The sequence below is a fragment of the Priapulus caudatus genome, unplaced genomic scaffold (genome assembly GCF_000485595.1).
Source record: "Priapulus caudatus unplaced genomic scaffold, Priapulus_caudatus-5.0.1 Scaffold1276, whole genome shotgun sequence".
Lineage (NCBI taxonomy): Eukaryota > Metazoa > Priapulida > Priapulimorpha > Priapulimorphida > Priapulidae > Priapulus > Priapulus caudatus.
The window spans coordinates 15230-15685 of NW_014578337.1; the positions used below are offsets into that span (position 1 = coordinate 15230).

General features: G+C 41.0%; 1 long non-coding RNA gene across 1 annotated transcript in view; it reads left to right on the plus strand.

Moving 5' to 3' along the window:
* Positions 1-279: 279 nt before the first annotated feature.
* Positions 280-456, plus strand: part of LOC106816073 — an 8921-nt gene continuing 8744 nt past the window's right edge. Inside the window, exon 1 of the long non-coding RNA XR_001394829.1 lies at positions 280-290. This is a non-coding gene — a long non-coding RNA (uncharacterized LOC106816073). The remainder of the gene's footprint in view (positions 291-456) is intronic.

A 456-nucleotide genomic window follows, 5' to 3' on the forward strand; every position in this document is an offset into this window, starting at 1 on the left:
GGGAGGGTTCGGTGTTAGTTTTTATGAAGGGAAGTTGATATAGAGTGACAAGACAGTGGAACTGTAGGCCTAATTGCGAGGTACGGTAGTATTTGTGAATATTATTTTCAGTTTTTACTGACTCTGTCACAAGTGCCTGTGGTCATGAACTATTTCCCAGTCATCACTACATGATACTAATTGTATATATATAGCGCTCCAAAGTGATGACGTCACGGTGGTATGACAATGATCGAACCCACTGGTTCTAAACAATCATTGGCTCGTAACATATTAACTGCGTGAAAATGGTGTTGTTTTGTACCCGATTGTAACTATTATCCTGAGAGTCATTATTGCAGTTTTTAGCTCACATTGACATCGTCAAGATGAGCTATTCCCATGGGGTGTCGTACGTCCGTCTGTCCGTCTCACCATATGTGGCTACAGTTAACAATAACTCAGGAACCATTTGAC